This window comes from Rhipicephalus microplus, chromosome 2 (genome assembly GCF_043290135.1).
Source record: "Rhipicephalus microplus isolate Deutch F79 chromosome 2, USDA_Rmic, whole genome shotgun sequence".
NCBI lineage: Eukaryota > Metazoa > Arthropoda > Arachnida > Ixodida > Ixodidae > Rhipicephalus > Rhipicephalus microplus.
This window is the reverse complement of record NC_134701.1, coordinates 233,489,789-233,507,178: the sequence shown is the minus strand read 5'-3', so window position 1 is coordinate 233,507,178 and position 17,390 is coordinate 233,489,789. Positions and strand designations below refer to the sequence as shown.

At 42.7% G+C, this 17,390-nt stretch overlaps 1 long non-coding RNA gene across 1 annotated transcript in view; it reads right to left on the bottom strand.

The window, feature by feature from the left end:
• Positions 1-2,939: 2,939 nt before the first annotated feature.
• The window catches only part of LOC119169362 (uncharacterized), a 140,123-nt gene continuing 125,672 nt past the window's right edge, over positions 2,940-17,390 (bottom strand). Inside the window, exons 2-3 of the long non-coding RNA XR_012889258.1 lie at positions 4,431-4,613; positions 2,940-3,158 (exon numbers count right to left, since the gene is read on the bottom strand). This is a non-coding gene — a long non-coding RNA (uncharacterized LOC119169362). The remainder of the gene's footprint in view (positions 3,159-4,430; positions 4,614-17,390) is intronic.

The window sequence follows — 17,390 nt, the reverse complement described above, 5'->3', positions numbered from 1 at the left end:
TGTTGCTCTTCCGTTAGCACGCTGTCAAAAGTAGGAGCTCCACGAAGACATCAACTCGACGACGAAGTTCAGAGAAGATTGGAAACAGCTCGTGCAGCGCACTATACCACGACGCCCGAGGCAGTGAGAGCCGAGCTACGATCGGTGCGCCAGCAACGACACACCAGCGTTGTCCACGTGGGCTTACAAGAACAAGGTCGTCTCGCCAGCAAGATCATTGGTGACGGGAGCGTCAGGACTATGATTCGGCAGCCAGTGACGCCGGCGTCCCGAATGGTGGCCGCCGAAATCGAGTGGGTTTGAGCGGGGCTCAGTGCACAGCAACCGCGTACAGCAAGCGCTGACGTTCGTGGCGCAAAGCCTCTTTGAAGCAAGCCGACAAAGACAGTCCCCTGGTGGCCACGTCAGCCTGGAGCACCGGGTGTTGCCTGCCACCACTAGGCCTAAGCTCGGTAGCCTCCGCCATGTCAGCACCGACAGCAGGCTATGACGACGATTGGTGATTACGTCGGCAGTGGCACGGACGGCGACGTTCGCAGAGAACGTCGAGACAGAGATCTGACACGACCGATCAGGACATTGACTAGTGGCGTCTCAGTGCGACAAGTAAAGTTACCGTAAGCACCATGAGAAGCAGTAAGGCTGTAGAGATGTCTCACAATACTTATAGTTTAGTCTGTAAAGAAATTCGTTGGGAGGTTTACTTTGGGAGTTATTACTATTTGTTTCGTACGATTTTTGCACATATTGTTAGAGTGGCATGAGTGCCTAATAAGTGGGTCGTGTTGTTAATCGTGTCTAGTCTCAATCCATCGCCAGCAGCTGCCTGTAATCCATGAAACACGCTAATCGATTTTCTTTTAAAGGTTGAAGCAGGCTGTTTCCTAATGTAACACGCAACGACAGTTCCAACACAGGCCTGATCTGCACCTTTCAAGTCTATACGGTAGTGCAACATACCTCGCTACTGGTGTGTGTATGCACTACATAGCATGCAGTATTTAGCTGATTATACTGTGGGACCGTCCACTGGTTGCATTCTACTTAGATTCTAAAGCACGTGCTAAAACGTGGCTGACAACCTATAGGTACGCCCTATTTCACTTTTTCTCTATAGGATCAATAGAAAAGCTAACACTGACACCATGTTACTGTTTTCGCACGAGACAGTTCCTTCGTTAAGAAAGGTGCTGAACCAGATGGACAGCGGCGTGAGTAATCTCAAGCGTAACTACTGCGATAGATTCTCGAAGTTGCATAACCACCACACAGTGTTCGACAGGGTGCTACAATATCCGTACTAGCCAAATTGATCGCGTCTTGGCAGTAAGACGATCAGAAGATAAGTGCTACATTCATACGACATAAATGTGTACTATAATGTTCAAGCTGCCATTTTTCTGTGCGTGCGTGCACGCATGCACGCGTGTGTATGCGTGCTGCCTGAATGTGCGTGTGTGCGTGCTCGTATCGGCACGTGTGCTTATTCCTTATATTCTTTCAATTTCTTGTATACAGGTGAAAATACACGAAATCACATCTTGGGCATGTTTCATCTTACCGCCGTAGGGTTTCTGAAGTTAAGACACTCGTTTCCCTTTTAACCTTTACTTCTCTCTGTTGAAAAGGCCGGCATTCAAGCAAAAGAAATATACTGAATTGTATTACACTGCTCAATGTGTGAAGCCTTGTTTAAAAAAAATGAAAGTAATAAACATAGATGCCTTTTTTCCCAGGTCGCTCAAGAAACCAGTGCCCAAAGGCAAGAACGAGCCTACAATATAAAGTGCCAGTTTTTATGCATTATCTGCATATGGGCTTAACATGTTGCGGAATAAACAAGTACTAAACACGACCGTCCAAAAGAAATTCCCAGGTACTCATTTTAATTAAAAAAACTGTAACAAAACAGATAATTTGAACGTCGCTCGACCGCCTGCTTCTGACAGCACGAGTATTAGAAGGCTGTACACAGACATCACCTGCTGGAGCCAGCGGTACACCCGATACTTTATGTGGCTTTAACGTGGAACAAAATAAAAATACGACGTGCGTGTTTTCTGCACATAACAATTTTGAAAACGTTTTCGTGCATAGCCACGGAACTCTGGTGTTGAGCGCTCAGCAAATGTGGTCGTTAAGACAAGAAAGAAGTTCTTTCTATACTCTTGAATAACCATTCTAATAAAAAATTCTTTAAGAAAGACAGCTGCGATGCCTGAAAGAGTGGTTCTCGAAGAATCATACAAACAAGCACGCCGAAATCATGTACTCAAATATGGCGCGTTAATAACCGCGTGCCACGTGCTTCAACACACAAGTGCCTCTTTGCTTGGAATTCGCGTGAATGAGTTGTGAGTAACCCTTTTCAAATCAAAATTAAGTTACAAAAAAAATTGGTAGGAATGACGCAATGCTGAAAGTTTAGGGCAAATTCACCTTATAATCGGCCAATCCCCTTCTTCGGGTGCGAGCCATTTGCACAGGGAAACAACAACAACAACCCTAGAAGTGCTCATTTCCTGTATTCAACGGGTGTTTTGTTTCATTACTGACAAAAGGTTTTCTCTGAATGCTCTTTATTTCCTATCAGCTGGCTTGCTAAAACATGCGCCTATTACCACTGAATAATAGGTTCATCTAAGAACTAAAGAGAAATGTTCTCACAAGTGGTTTTTCAGCTCACTGCTATAGCGCACATTACTTGTTCACGCTTAGGCATTCAAAATGGCGGACGTAACATAAAAATGATAAAAATGTCAATGAATAAAACTGAGATCTAACGTACGTATACACAGGAAGGGATAATGCGAGAGTAAGCTAACCAATAGTACTACCATGATCGATATTATTGAAACACCCCGTACTCATATTACGCCAAGCTTATTCAGTTCTACGTGGCTCCTCGATAGTGCGAGATGTAAAGTGAGCAGCGAGACAGTAGTTTATTGTTCAGCGAACACGTCATGCGTGCTTTTCCCGAAGGAGCATTAGATAGGGGGCGACGGGACGAATCGCAACGTCGTCATGGCAACGGCACCTCTCAACGCCATGCGGGATGATGACACAGACTTCGTTGACAATTTTTGTGAGCGTCTCTTCCGTCTTTCCGCATTGCACAGGTCCGCAGACGAACCCAGCCGGCGCATGCAGGTGCCCTGCAGTGAGTGATTGATGAAGGTATCGTTTTGTTTTGCCGCCTCGTCTGGCGATTCTCGTCGCTTGTATACAATGCCAGCTAGCTCGTTCTTTGTTAGAACAGTTCAACAGCGCGTCGGAGAGAAGGCGGTGCTGGTTGGTCCAGGGAACAAGGAAGGAAAAAAAGTAATAGGCAAGAAAGTTGGCGGGGCCCTCACATATGGCGGCTCCATGGAAAGAACGTTGGGGCCCGACAATCGATATATTGACATACGCATTCTTGACATCTGCTCTTGGGCCAAGAATAATTTTCTTCGAGGCTGTCACGTTATTACTGATTTTTAAACTTTTTTCAAGTGGCACAGCAAAGAGCAGAGACTGCAACACAGTACTCCCACCTCCCGCACACACACAGACTTTGCCGTCTGTAGATATATTTTATCTGTGTGGGAGTGGCAGGCTACAGTGACATTGAAAATGAACAGTAAGGTTGTTTAGTAGACTGCTGTTACCTATGAAACGGCATCTAAAGGCATGGAAACTCGCAGAATCTGGGGCAATCGCTACACTGCTATTTTAAAATTACTTCCGGGAAAACGATTTGATAATGTTAGAGGTATTCCTCCTTTTTGCCTAAAATACTACAAACGTTCTTGCGTTTTATTATTTTGATCATTTTAGAGTTTACATCAATCTAAATTTGCTCGTTCTCTAGAAACTGGACAATTTCAAGTAATTTTTTTTGTTTCTTACAACACACGAATCACCAACCATCCATGAAGATACAAAGACATCTACTGAAAAAGCTGACGAATTACCCGGAACTTTATCTGCATTACATCGGAACTACATCGGAACTACATCTGCGTTACAAAAGGGAGTATACTGTTTTTTTTTCTGCTTACGCTAAACAGACTGACAGACAAAGCGAAATATATAGACACATTATTTTTATAGTTAGCTGATGACAATTGACTCGATTACTCCGCTAATATTAGAAGATTACAAAAAGAGAAAACAATAAGGGGTGAGGTTAACAACCGGACAGCGTAGCAAACCGGACGCATGTTCGGTTTGCTACCCTTCATCGGTGGAGAAAAAAAAAGAAGCGAAGAGGCGAATAGAAGAGAGATAGAATCCAAGATTGATAGGGAGAGATCCGATAACGTGCGCATATGGAGGAGCGACATGTAACCTAAATTAAAGTGGCTCTCAGGAAGCCACATGAGTGAAATTATACTCTTACATACCCGTTTAAAGGAAGCGTACAAAATATTCATCGCAGTTCTCACCTGTCTATGAGCAAGGCCAGACCAGGTTTTGCGGTCCTGATTACGCCACAACTGGTGGTGAGTGAATACTTTCGACCACTTCTCAAATAATGTCAGGTCGAAGGCTTTTGTTGTACGCGACACCTGAGCCGCAGCCCGTCGAAAACGGCGGCTCTTTCCCGATAAGCTGTGGAATTGCTTGGCCTGCAATAAAAAAAAAAGGTCACGAGATAGATAAAATTTATATCAAAATCACATCTACACTAAGACCCGTGCCTTCTTATTAGCGAAGCCTACAAGTCAGTGACAAAGGACACTCAGAGTAAAAGTTCTGGCACTGGTAAGAAAACTACCGATTGTTGTTCCAACGTTCACGTAGTCGAATATTTACTCGTGAAAGGCATTGCTATCAGGGGTCGCTGATACACAGAAAAAGCTACGCTGGATGCGGATACATACGCTCGTAAACTATTGAGCAAGAAATGTGCCGAAATCTCTTCGTGACTTCATTAGCACTGAACGTGCTGGACGAGACCACCACCGTTATTACCCCATATATCTCTGCGTGTTGGTGCCAAACAAATAGCGTCAGTTGTGGCTGCTGCATCGGCACTATCAACGTCAGACTGACGTCCCTAGTATTTCCAAAACATAGTACTTGTTATTCATGTTGTACCTCCAACAAACAGAAAAGTATTTCTGCAGGGGAGTGGGATTATTACGAGCACGTACTCTGACGATATTACCAACTTGCAGCAAGGTTTTTCGCTTAATTTTTTATCAGCGGCTCCTATGAGATCAGTAGACTGTGCGAATTGTAAATCTCAGACACCAGCGCAAAGTATATAATCATTGCGTTTAACGATGCCGACGCAAATAGTGTTTGTAACCCTCACAAGCTTGCTAACTAACTTCGTGTTAAAAGAGGACTATTTGTATTAGGAAAGAACCAACTAAGCTCTGCCCCAGCCGTAAAACTGCAGCGTTTGATTTTTAGTCAATGCAAAATAGCATTTTTTAAACACGACGCCTAAATGTTACAGTGTTTTCATTATTTAGCATCCAGCATTTTATAGAAGCTTATAAAAGGTTTTTGGCTTGTTTATACAAACAAATCAAGCAATGTTAAAATGGCTGTTGTCGACCAAGACGTGTCCCAATTGCTCGTTCACAAGTGAGCTCAGTTTTAAGTGCTGCATGCCAGTCACAATTCCATAACCACTATACACTGGCGCAAACCGCTTTTTTTCTGTTTGCTGACTTATTCCCAAAATGGTTATTGGTTAGAAGTTGCCACTTTGCCCTATGTGAAAATGCTTACCATATTTGAAATGTATACAGCATTATGTTTGATTCTCTTCAATATTTTGGCGACGAACCCTGATTTAGACTGCACGGATGACAAAGTGACCGCTGTGCATTCTCGAATGAATACGCATGTGCACCTTGTCATCCCCTTTCATGTAACTTCGCTACACAACCACACCAAATGTTTGTTTTTCAAGCTTCTTTACTTATTCGGTCCTAGCCGCCCTTAGTTTACGCGCTAACGTGCCTTAACAGTATTATATTTGCGATATTTTTCAATTTCTCAACTTTATACACATTATTTTTCACACTTCACTGGTAAAACTTTGCTGCGCATGTCGCAACGCACATATTACTTAGAAGCCTTTGACTTCTCCACTCCCCAACCCGTACTTGCACTCGCCCTTGTTAATATGGAAGAATACATTGGGGTAGCTGATATCAATAAAAATAGTTGCTTCTCACAAGAAGCCACGTTATTCACTCATCCCATTCAAACGAGCTATGTCATTAAGAGGCTACATGACCTATCAATATTTGTGTCATACTAAACGGCACAGTGCTTGTAACTAGCTATTATATATTGAAAAAATAATGACGTAACATTTCAGAAGGGCGCTCAAGTGCAGGATTAACTTTCAAGGCATTGTCACATCGTCATGGCTTCGATGTGGAACAATGTGGGCGCCCATTAATCAGAAGCGCACACTAGACGAAAATTTTGTGCAGTGAAAACCTACACATCATTCACCCCGTAATGCTAATAATGGGAGACTATAATTTAAGCGTGCACCAATTTCGTTTCTTGCACTCCTATTACCCGACTTTTATATGTGACATTCAATTTTAGGTTAAGAATGAGTTCTTTTGGTTTTTCGAGCACCCATCAATGCAAGCTTTCGTATTCGGATATAAATGCATACAACTATCAATAAATGCCTATTAACCAAATTGGCTACCATAAGAATACATATTGGCCTCAAATTGCGCCTTCAGACGTAGTTTCTAACTGTTTTTCATGTTACCGAGCAACATTGACTCTTGGAAATTTTATGGGGTTCGGATAACGGCCGGAAAACCACCCCAAGCCGCAATATAAAGTCGGACGCATCAGCCAGCCTATATCACTTGCTGACATGGAGAGAGTACTTGGTGAATGCGAACCCACGAAAAGCAGTGCAATGAAATAATAAAGAAGAAAAGAAAAAAAGGTGTGATGTACATGAGAACATTGTTCTTATTTTTAGGGGGGAAGGTCCTTGTCTTTTGTTGTGGCTGCGGTATAAAACCATTGCTACTTTATTTAGTCTGTTATATACAACACGGGTGTATGGTATACCAACAATGTTCCTCTTATAACGTTCGGCAAGCATGCCCAGACTTTACACAACTTGCTTTTTTGAACGTTCAATAACAAAGTCCACTTCCCCAAGAACATAACCAACACCTAATAGAAGCATGAACTGTGCGTTAAAACTGTCACTATTTTCGTCCTCACACTACTTGGTGACGGCAGACTTAAGACAATAAATAGTGATGCCCTTTTTTACTACCTTTGAGGGCTTCGACGGAAAATGTAAAAGTGATTTTGACAATCTAGGAGGATACTGCCAGCCTGCGTGCTTCTTCTGGAACTTAAAGAAGATGTCTGAAAAATTGCATTCCATTATTCTGAAGGAAATACTCATCAAAATTCAGCCCTCCTCAATTGAATTCATTTTTCTCGCTCATAGAGGTTATCATGATTTTGATGTCCTCAACACTGCAAAGGACACAGATCACATATCAAAAGACTTTAATAATAGAATCATCAAAAGCGCCTTTCAAGCATTTTTCAAGTTCGCTAAGGTAAAAATCACTAAGAACCAGAGCAGCAATAAAACCAATACTTGTCACGCATAAGCGTCCTCTTTCCAACCTACCAATATAGACTCTAAGTACAAGTAAATAATTTCTAGAAAAGCACCTGTTGAAATACCAAACGTATTGATGAAAACCGTGTTGTTCATTATTGAACTAACTATGGGCACATATCGCCTCCATAGCTCCTTCACCTTGATAAGCCTGTAATAAGTTCTTCCATTGTCTTCCTTTCTGTCATTTCCTATACTCGATTCGAATGCTGAATGGCAGCAAACAGGACGAGAGGCTGTCTGGGCTCCCTATCTTTTGTTCTTTTCGGCCTCCTCCTAGCTCTTTCTCAGCATACCATTCTGAATGGTTGGAAATCCTTGGTGCACTCACTGATTGCCCGAAAATTCTAGCTCTCAAACAAGGTCTGTCATCAGAGCAGAAAGTGCCGTGCAAAGCGTATCACTGACAGTCGAATTCGGAGTACGCATTGAGGAGGAGAGGGGGGGGGGGGATTCTTCGCAGTTTTACGAAATCCTTAAGTTTGGTGTGCGGCGCTACAGATCAGGAAATAACCATTATGAATAGCCGCTCGGGGACGCAATAACCAATCCCTGGCGAAGCGCTAAAGGCACTTAGTGACAACAAAATTAGAATGGCCAGATATGTCTATGAATTGAGAATCCAGTGAATGCAAGCAAAAGTTGGTAAAATATGGCAAAATCCGGTGCATTTGTATTAATTGTTAGCACACAGATAGATGTACGCGTATAAACCCTATACGATTTGTGAAATTCTTTCTTTTCACTGATCAGCGTTCAGTTTAAACAGTAATCAGGGGTTAAATCATAGCCGAACTCTTCCTAGTGTTCCTAGTGAAAAGTGTTCTGGTGAAAATAACTGCTAAGAACCGAACTGGCGTTGCTTCCTTTATAAAAACGGATATATATTTGATGAGGACAACCTCGTGCCTTGCCATGCGTGTCTCTTGTTAGAATATACTCTTTGAAAAAAATATTAGTTTACATTCCATGAACATGTTTCGTTGTGCGCCAGCACGGTGTACCATACGAATTAAATTGTTGAGACCAGGGGTTTGCAACCTGCGACCGCCAGAACGATATGAGAAACCTTCCCCCCCCAACTTTACCGTTGTCACTTATCCGAAGCCTGGCATGGCATTTTTGACTTGAAATGGTGTTTTCGCATGGAACATATGTTTGTAAGGGGAAACGTCACCACATGAACTTACTATATATACAAAACTTGTACATTGTCGATTTGTCTCTTTACTAAGTTTTTTCTCCTTGTCTAAAAAAATACTGAGAAAGTCTATGAACGGAATGTAATTAGTGGGCTTTTCTGAGGGTTTGCATGACGCAAAGAAATCATCTGCCTTCTTTGTCTCGTATTGGTGAATATGCCCCCGCAAAGCGCCGGGCGACTAATTCACGATCCATAATGCTGCCCGAACCCCTCAGCTCATGTCGCTTAGGCCTCACTCAGGTCACCATGGACTACCGTTTTCTGGCGTGGTTTGCCTGAGAAGCATCAGCGCGCTCTCGGCCAAGGTCTTGCGTGATTTGGCTCAATCTGTACCATCTCGCGATACACGATGATGTTCGGCCACGAAGTTAACACAGCAGTACCAAGCCGTACAGTTCACCGCGCATGCATTAGGAGACTTACTGGCACCTGAACATTTACCCTTGAAGCTGTTGCCAGTGGCTCCTCGGATGTTTCTCTGCACGCGATCGACGCCGGTCACTCTCAAGTGGATGTTTTTGCATTGCAACGATTGCGACGACGTGCAAGGTTGCTCTCAGATTTGCCAAGTGGGCAGCCGCAGTGTTTGTCACCACTGGCACACGCGAGGGCTAATGAACACCACACGTTTACTTGTTTATGACTTTATACATTAAGTCTTCACTCAACGACAAAATATGTAGTTCTTCAACCAAGAATATTAGCTGTCCCGGCTGTATACTTGTTAAGGTGCTTGGCTGTCATTAAAAAATTGGGTGCCATTCGGACTGTGGTGGTCACTTTTGATAAAGGAGTTAGGTGTACACTAAAAAAACTACGGTGGTCAAAATTTTCCGGAGCCTTCCCTTGTGACATGCCACATTATTCCATAGGGATAAGAGCATGCAATTTAAATAAAGCATGGTAATTATCATAACCGTAGTCTTATAAAAGCTGGGCTTAAACGCCCATTCCAAGTAACGAAAGTGAACATCCACCAATCAACGCAGTTCATGCGATGCCAGAGCATTCGAGCACCAACGTAACGGCTCTATGCGCTAATGCCAAATAAAAAAAGGCGCTACGGACAGTCGTCCGCCAACTTTCCTTCCTTATAACAAGGTAAGGAGTGAGATGAGTAAACAAACAAAAACGAAAAGTGCGGAATGATTTCTGTAAGTGCTCACGCCTCTATGTCAAGAGAGCGGTCCTCTCCACCACACAAGGCCAGCTGGAAAATCGCCTTCCCCCAGAAATCAAGATCCTAGAGCCTCTTAGCCCAGCCGGTCCTCAACACTAACCACTCTGAGGGTTTTGTTGCGAGCAGAAGCCTTTGTCAGGCCACATAGCCTTTAGCTTCTGCTTCCTTTCTGTTATAAACGGAAGAAATAAAGTCCATTCAATTCAACTCGATTGCTTCAAAAAGTCTTACTGATGGACAAACTGTGACTGATTGCAGACAATGTTGCTGTAGAGTACTTTAACGGTGGTACACTCACAACTATCTTGCTAGTTTTGTCACCTGCATGTCATCCCAGGATGCGCCTCTTCCCGTCTATTCTTTTACACCTTTCTTTTAATTCCTCAGTACAGGAAGGCAAACTGTATAATTACACTGGTTAACCCACCTGTCCTACTTTATCTCTCTCTCTCTCTCTCTCTCTCTCTCTCGCTACTTTTCGGTAAAAAATGTGTTACGGAAGATAAATAATCATTATAAAAGCAGGGAGACAGGAGATCGGGCCGTTTACGCCCGAAGCAGACTAAAAGAGGAAAAAAAACGTGGTTAAGCATATCGGAAGAAAACATGAAAACACGTAAAAAATGACTTACTCTATTCGCAGAAGCGTGAAAGGCTTGCCTGTTACACTATCGACATTCCCCAACGTTTACACAAACCATACACTGCACTATTTCACGTGTGAGCCCAGAAACTGCACCTTCTCATCTTTCATAAGGGCTTAAAAAGTTAGAAATGCTTGCGAAAAACACGAAAGGGTCAACAAGTCTGTAGTCATCAATTTTGCTATTTTACTCATGAAATATTGAAGACAGTGGAATGGTGGCATTGGTTACTAGAACAATTTACCCTACTGTGTTCCTTTTCTTTTTTTTGAAGCGGAACAGAACACAATATTGCACCTACTAAAAAAGTGGGAGGCATAATTAATTGTCATGTTTCATCTGAATAAGCATCTGCCTAATTAACAAACTAATTAGGCCTCTGCCTAAGGGGTGCAACATGCTCACTTTCATAGGCGTGAGTGAAACGTCTTTCGCAGCTGGAAGCATGACAAAATTGACTCTAAAAGGAAGCTCATTGTGTCTGGGGCTGTATAAAGCTTTTAGTCGGCGACCTCCAGTCACAGCTGCTTTGCTTAAGCTCAGCCGAGAATACTATATCCGCTATTTGGACATATTCGCATTTCATCAGTGTACCTAATCGTATTCCATTGTTAGTTGGCCTTGCTTGGTCCTAGTTGCCACATTCTTGCATTAGCAAGACATCGCTTCTTTCTATATAATGTGTTACTTTGTCTACACTGCCGAGAGCATAGTTCTTTTCTGATTAGAGATGGAAGCCTTAAAATATCCGCAACAGTGACTAGTTTAACATACTCGCAACATAAAATTAGGGCGAGCTAATCACAAGACTTTTGTGGTTTTTTATGTCGTTTATTCAGTCATTGCCATTTCTTATATACTATTTCAGTAAATCAATCATAAAACCAGTCGAACCTCACAATAGGAGTGAAACTCAAAAAATAACGAACTGTTTTAACGTTTCTATATAGTTCTTCCTGAGGTTATCGTTCTTTAAAAAACAAAGAAAAATATTTCAAAAGTTATTCAAAGAAGGACAACACAAGAATTGCAATAGATCATCCAAACTGCAGCCGACAGCTTGTGTTTGATCCCCTCAACGTAAAGGCCTCAAAGATACAGCTAAACATTGTATAAATTTGGCTGTTCGCCTGTTGCACCCTTCGCTCAAAGTACGCGCGCAGGGTTAACATCTATGTTCCATCTAAGCGTGTCGCAGGAATGCCATATAAGCTTCATAAGGTCAAAGCTTCTCTCTCGACATTTTAAGCTGCAGCATATTATTCTAGTACGACACATGATCAGCCACGAAAGGTGATAGCGTGCTTTGTGTGGAGCTTAGACATAGCTTGAATTGTCATGACAACTTGAAAACATATGAAAGCTTGTCTATGATTTCCGCTATGTTATATGAAAACGCACACAGATATGCCGAACATAAGAAAAATGGGGAGGCAGAGTGCTGACAGATGGCATTCGGATGTGCACAACGCCTATCTACTCTCTCGGAAGGAGGGAGGACGAGACGGGAAGAATAAAAAAGGAAAGAAATAATGAGTAAATAAAGAAACGATCATAATTACGAATAAAAATAAACAATAAACATAAAACGAACGTCCACGACACGGGGCCGTGCCTGAGGATGAATACTGTGGGGTAGAAAAGACGGACGACAAGCAGACGAAGATGCATGCCCGCATGTCGTCAGTGTTCTCCACCTCGCGGTGTACAGCGATCATGAATCACCAACTGGGCCAAACATTCACTAAGGTTGAAGCCCTTCATTTGAGAACACATAACATTAGCTGCCAAAAAAAAAATTAAGGTGGCTTCACACCACGAACGCCTATAGCCTGAAAGGAGTTTGGAGCAGGCCAACCTTCTTCGTTTCTCTTTGTTTTTTGTCCACTCTTTTTTTTTCTCTTTTTCTGTGTTTTTTTCTCTTTCTATTTCAATTTATGTGTTGATCTTTTTTGGTTTTTTTATTTTTTTCTCTTTTATCGTTTTTTCTCCACTTATATAATTCATGCTTGTTTTCCTTATTTCTATTTTATACGCGCTTGATTACACTACGCCAAGTGACTTGCTGACTTTGGTAAGTGATCGTCATCAAGTCACTGGCAATACAATTTCCGGACTATGTCTTGGCGTAAGCGCGCGCTCACTTATCGTCAAGGCGCTCGAAGAAGGGACTTCCAGACGCTAGCGCGCATTCTATATGCTTCACATGGTGCACTACGCCGAGTAACAGCGACAGCATACTACAGCGCACGATAACATACAACAGTATGGCTGCCTAAAGTGTCGTGTACTTCAAAACAAGCTTATAGCGTATTAAAAAAACCAAACGCTTGCCCGAGAGCAAATTCAGTGTTTACGCAAAGCGTCTACTATTACCCTCCGCAGTCTATTACTAAGACTATCAGTATTTCAGACTATCAAAATCAGACTAACAAAAGAGTATTTTGAGAATAAACAATCAAGGCCATCTGCACAGAAAGAAAACTCAAAGTGGTACAAAAACAAAAAAATCTAAACGGACTTTCTTTGGAAGTAGAAAACGGCACATGCCATATGGTACAACGCGAATTCCTTTCGCAAAGTGAAAGCAGCAGTATACGAAGAAAAGAATCCCGCGCGGGTGTTTTCCAAGATCGTGCCGAGACACACACACAAAAAAAACAATGTTGTTCAAAGTTCGAAGCCGTGCTGGTGCGAAAGATATCCGCTCCCCGAGGACAAGTAACCATAAGTTGGTCTAGGTATCACCTCGTAGCTCTCTCTCTCTCTCTCTCTTTGGATATGGCGTATTGGTTTTCACTGCGCGCTCAACGCAGCAGTAAGAGCGCCTGGACAACAGCGAAGAGGTTTTTTTGTTATTTTAATTAAAACGAGCGAATGCTTTTTATGTTGTTGCTGTTACAAACCCGCATGCCCTTGCTTTGGAAATGTCGTAGTAGAACACAGAAGCAGTGTCGCACACCTTAAGCAAGTTGCAGGGGAGTGCTAAACTGTCAGGAACCGTTGACTAAGCAAAGTGTTCAGTGCAGGAACATTCTAGGGCTACATGTGGAAAAGTTAGGTGATTCTAGGTTTAAGAGATATTTTTTAGGAGGAAGCACATGGTAAGCTTCGCAAACTATTTTTTTATTAAAAAAATGGCAGATCCCACGTACCTTCGGAATGGACGCTATATGCGAAGAATGCGGGAGATAAAGTGAACGACACGTCATAAAAGGACACTAAATATATGTATAAACTTTGCACGCGCAGACATAAGTGCAAGACTTTACAGGTGTTTATATTACCAGTTCTTCGGACTCGCGTAACAATGCCAACAGGACAATGAGTATTACCCCACCAGAAGCGAGAAATAGATATGAAGCGCTGTTGTTCGCGAGGATGGTAGCCATAGACACCAATTCATAAATCAACTTAAGCGCATGGCACCTAACTTCGAATTACATTAACCCGATGTGACGGCTCTATCAAAAGAATACGTGTGTAAGCTTTGTAAAATCAGATACCCAGCACTGCAACCCCAATTGACGTTTCAGAAACATTAGGGTCTATTTGAAAAGTTGTTCAAGGACCTGGCGTGGCTCAGTCGTAGAATCCTTGATTGCCACGCAGAACGATAGGGTTGTATTTCTGCTGGGACCCTGAAATTTATTCTTTGCAATCGTCGGGTGAACGCTGCCAATGTCAGGTTTTTCTAAACGCTAACGCATTAAAAATGTCCGAGTGTGTTGTCGTCGTTTCTGGTTAGACACTAAGTTTCAATGACCTGTGGCACATACCCGCCTGTGATGTGCCAATGTCCAGCGGGAAGTTTTTTATGACGTCCGCGACGAGATTGTGACATTATTCGTGTATTGACCAGCACGTCATATTCATCAAACCATTTTACCCTCCCATAATAATTTTGTTTCACGCTAAGGGGGTGATCACCAGAGCACCTAGACGAAAGCAGTGGCACATGCGCAGACAGCCGCAAAAAGTGCGTGCAGTACGCAAAAAAATGCTTCACCTTTTATAAAAGATATGAGAAGTTATTGAAAAACGTTGCGCCGGCAATGATTTTTTTCTCGCATTATAGTAACCATCGGGTAGTCAGAAACAAGAACAAAATTACAGAAAGCCTACAGAAGAACACTCCCGCACATGGACCCAGTTTCTTGATACAACAAAGAATGGTCTACTCAAGGGGGAGAGGGTGATAATAAATGAAAAAAAGTGAGCCTCGTTACTGTCTCTCAGGGGGAGGATACCTCAACAGTAGCTTACGAGGGGTGGGGCTAACGAAAGGATTAAAGAGATAGTAGTAAAATGTAAAGAGTAGAGAGAGAGGAAAGAGAGAGCGAGGCGCAGGGACAGCAAATGACGGAAGTGAGGAAAAGATAGGAAAGATGGAGATGGTCGCAGGAGTCCGAGGACGGGCCACCACTGGCGAGACCTCTTGTCGGCGATAGAACATGGCGTAGGGCGAGTCCAGTCGGCCAGAGCTACGCTGTCGTCGGGGATCGGCGTCAGGAGATGGCGTAGGGCCAGCCCAGTAGGCCAGAGCTGCGCTGTCATCGGAGATCACGAGGGCACAACTGGTCGGCACGGAATCCAGCGAGCGAGTTCAGTCTACTCAAAAGAAACGTTCACGAAACACAACTACATGTATTCACACAAACTAAATGCCCATACACATTAGAACTTCGCTAAGATATCACAGCTGTTTATAAATTTATTTTTCCTGCTGCATCAAACTCTCCGCGTTTTTTTTTTGTTTCATATTTTACGCTAGTAAGCATAGTTCAATTTCTGTGATTTCCGTAAAGAAGTTATGCAGGGAGTAAACGTTAGTTTTATCTTCTGTCGGTTTTGATCAGTGGTGGAGAAGCAAGGTCAAAGTAAGGGCTTTACCAAGCCCTCACCTTCATAAGCACACGCGTATTACTTTTTCTCCTGGCCTGAACAAATGGTCAGCGGACATCATATCGCTAGGCATATGGTTAGGCAGACATATAGTTAAGGATTCTGTTACAAACTATCCTACAAGATATCATATGCTGAAGTAAAGAATAAGCAAACCGTGCATCAAAACAAGCACCGCTGATTATTGTCACGCAAATATTTTTTGCAAGAGCTCAGTGGGCGTTCCCAGATAATAGAAATTAAATTTACATTGCTGTAGCAAGAATATGCAAAGGATTCAATCTTTGTGTCTTCAGAGGAAGCAACATTGCATTGAACTAAAAGTGAGTTTCTGTAATTCAATAATCATTTAAATATATGCTTAACATAAAAGGTCGGCAAAGTGCTGGGCCACATTTCTTGACATTTGCCTCTTTGTCGACATTTGCCTCTGGTTGACATTTGTCATCTACTAGTCCCTCAGCAGACTTGCATTCGAACCAGCTTCATGGTCAGTTCAATTTGTTACATTGTAATGCGCATTCACAATAACAGCAATCACCTCGAAAGAGAACCAAACAAGTTTTCTTCACCATGATCACGTTTGATGAGCCACATCCATTACTGATTATAGGAGGACATACTCTGACTGAATTCCCGTTACATAATTTCCTGCAACGTCTTTGTTACAACAGCCCCTAATATAACCTTCACGCCGGAAGCTCCATTACCGAGAATAGCTCCACGTCTGTGCGTTTGCTAGTGCGCGTGTGCGATGAGTCATGCCCTTTTGCTTGCGTGCCTCGTGTGAAGCGGCTGAAAGACGCTGGCGGGGTTAAGTGGTTTTGCGTGTTGCCGCTCGACACCCTATGGAGCGCGAAAAAAAAAAGTGTTCTCTGTCGCGTGACATCGTGTCTGATGTAGGAATGTAGGAAAAATGGCACGCGGGAAGCCCCTCCAGACGTTTTATTACTTGCTTAAGGGGAACCTATCGATACCTCCTGTGATGGCTGGAATGTGTCAATCTTCATAGCAACCTGAACGATGCATTTCAATTATCCTGTGTGCATCCCAGGCTACTGCTGCACTTCCCATGTCGCAAAAATTTTTTTACTGTTAAGGCTCGATTGTTCTCGTCACAGCTGTACAAAAATGTCATTGTCATGTCCAAGACGTCTGATGTTATGAACGTTTGTGTTTCGTTACATTTCTGCTCCTGAAAATACTATGCGTTCTTGCAAATCCAACTTTCTCATGGCCACGGATACAGTTGTTAATTGATTTTCCCTTCATTGAAGGTTGTGTAGAAGTTCAGCGTCAACCAAAGAAATAATACGATCACACATTGTAAATATCACTCCCATCAATGCAATACGCGAATGCATGCATTAACACCACTATGTGTTTTGTCTCAGTACTTTTCGATGAAGAGGAAGACCACGATACTGTTTTGAAGAGGAAAGTGATTTATCTATACATCACGAATGCAACCGCAGCGGTACGTTGTTGCAACAAAACGAAAAGAGCTGTATTGAGGGAAACTTGAGCACATACATTTCGTGTGATAAGGATCGCCTTCAGTGGTAGCTCCTTCTCGTCTCGTTTTCGATGGAAGCGCATTAACGAGACTATCCCTCCTTCATTTGCGATGGATAGACAACGCCAAGACCATTTTCACAAAGGCTCTATAGGCTCCAGTAGAGACCTATCGTGATCATTTCGGCACATCAAAATTCTTTTTGAGACAATGTATGAAAAGACGAGCAACTTATTCTGAAAGCTTTAATTCAGTGTGCTGATGTTATCAACTTATTAATATTTTTGATCGTGTCAGTGATTTTACTGTTT